The sequence below is a fragment of the Malania oleifera genome, chromosome 7, assembly GCF_029873635.1.
Source record: "Malania oleifera isolate guangnan ecotype guangnan chromosome 7, ASM2987363v1, whole genome shotgun sequence".
NCBI classification, from domain to species: domain Eukaryota; kingdom Viridiplantae; phylum Streptophyta; class Magnoliopsida; order Santalales; family Ximeniaceae; genus Malania; species Malania oleifera.
The window spans coordinates 2,564,550-2,567,200 of NC_080423.1; positions in this window are offsets into that span (position 1 = coordinate 2,564,550).

Genomic DNA, 2,651 nt, shown 5'->3' on the forward strand with positions numbered 1-2,651 from the left:
ACATGGAGACTCCTATCCAGTCCCACCTGAATGCAGTGAAGAAGATACTCCGCTATGTCAAGGGTACCATCACCGATGGTATGTTCTATTCATAAATAGGTGATTGGAAACTTATCGGTTATTTAGATAGCGATTTGGGGAAGAGATCTTGATGAAAGAAAAAGTATGACTGGATTCAAATTTTTCATAGGAGATACAACGTTTACATGGTCATCGAAAAAGCAACCCATCGTAACGCTGTCATCATGTGAAGCTGAGTATGTTGCTGCCAACTTAGCTATTTGTCATGGTATATGGATTAAAAATGTATTGAAGTATCTGGGATTTCTCTAAGATGACCCCACATAATTCTACATCGACAACCAATCAGCTATTGCACTTGAAAAAAATCCAGTTTACCATGAAAGAAGCAAACATATTGATACTCGGTATCATTTTATCAGGGTCAGAGCATGTTAAGAAGAAAGAAGTGGAGTTGATATCTTGCAGAACGTATGATCAGATTGCTGACATTTTCACAAAGCCACTCAGGCATGATATTTTTGCAAGACTGAAGACAATGCTCGGAATGACAAAACCAGGAGGGTCAAGTTTAAAGGGGGATGTTGAAAATTAAACTTAACTGGAGTCTTCAGCAGCCGCACCAACCAGCCGCTTCTGTTGACATTGGAGATTGGCGGCCACCAACCTCACCAAACCAGCCCACCATTGTTGATTATGATGTTCTAGCGATTGCTATAAATAGATGTGTGTGTGTGTGTGTGTGCAATGTAATGTGTGGTGTAGAGAGGGTGAATAACCACTAAGAAGAGAGTTTGAGTATTTAGAATTCCCTGTAATATTTTTTTTTTCAAATTGAAATCAATTGAGTGTTTTTGCAAATTTTGTGTAATCCTCACTGAGTTTCAATCACAACCAGTGATTGAATGAGTCCCCTCCACCCATCAAATTTGAAGATGTCACTTTGAATGTATATGGTACAAATAGGGTCGATCTGAGCTAAGGAAAAGATAGAAAATAGTTGTCAATATTTCAACTTCTACAATTAAAATGTTAGAATCAACGTGGACTTTCCCATTTACAAGAATTCCGATTTATAGGAAAATAGAATAGAAAAGGGGGAGGGAGAAGCTTAATAGTTGGGATGTAGAAAAAGGGAGGGGAAAGGTAAAGAGTTGGAATTTGTATGGATATTGGACGGAATGGAAAGGGTTGGACGTTCAACTATAGCTTTTTGGGATATATATGGAATAAAATTATTCATGAATACATAACAAAAGCTAAAATTGGATAGAAAATGGTTGTCGATATTTCAACTTCCACAATTAAATGTTAGAATGAAGGTGGATTATCACATTTACAAGAACTCCTATTTATAGGAAAATGGAATAGAAATGGGGGAGGAGAAGCTGAGCAATCGGGGTGTTAAGAAAGGGAAGGGAAACTAAAGAGTTGAAATTTGTATGGATATTGAATGAACGGAATGGGAAGGGTTGGGTGTTCAATTATGGCTTTTGGGATATATGTTGAATAAAAAAAATTTCATGAATACATAACCATGGCTAAAATTGGAATTTTGATTCTTATCACCTTGAGGACTACCATAATTTTGTTTTTAGTCTTTTAGGATTAGTTTAATAATATAAATATACTAATTGTATGATTGGGTTTTTTTTTATTTACTTTTCAGACTTTAAATTTTGATTTTTTCAAATACAAGTTCACAATAAATTTTAAAAATATATCAAGTATTATATTTAAATACAATATATATATATATATATATATATATATATATATATATATATATATATAGACACACACACACACAAATATGTGAAAATACTTATTCATGTCTAATTTTAAATTGATGCACGTACTACGCGTGCATCTACGAGCTTGTATGTTTTTGACTTTCGACTCTGCAAAACGTTGTCATTTTGACTAGGCACATACACAACCCATTTGTGAGTAGAAAGTCACATGTAATTGTATGGGACCATGCACAAGTTTTTTTTTTTAATTAAAATTTTGGCCTTTTTTCTTTTGAAATTTTTAACTTTTTTAATTAGTTTTTCTTTTGATTTGTTTGAGTTTTTTTGCTACCCATGTCAAAACGAGATGCTATCAATACACATACACACATATTATATATATATATATAATTAGAAACCTCAATCCTTTTTAAAAAGTGCATGAACATTGTTTGACAAGTCTTTGATAATAAAGTTATGTGTAAACTATATATTTTTATATATGTCAAACCCATACCAAATTGAGCTTAATTATATATATATATATATATATATGCCTGAGAGAGAGAGAGAGAGAGAGAGAGAGAGAGAGAGAGAGAGAGAGAGAGAGAGAGAGAGAGAGAGAGAGAGAGAGAGAGAGTTGGTGCAGCTAAATTAACCTAACTCCAAAAAGAGATCAACCATCAAATTTAGGACCCTATCATCAAATTAAAAAATAAAAAATAAAATTTAGGACCTTTTATGCTTTTGGATACTTGGAAGCTAAGCTAAGCAAATGCATCTCTTATATATATATATATAGTGAAAGGTGTCGTATATTGTAATGAGCATCTACATATATATATATATATATATATATATATATAAATCTTGTATAATAAGAATTAATTAGTACAT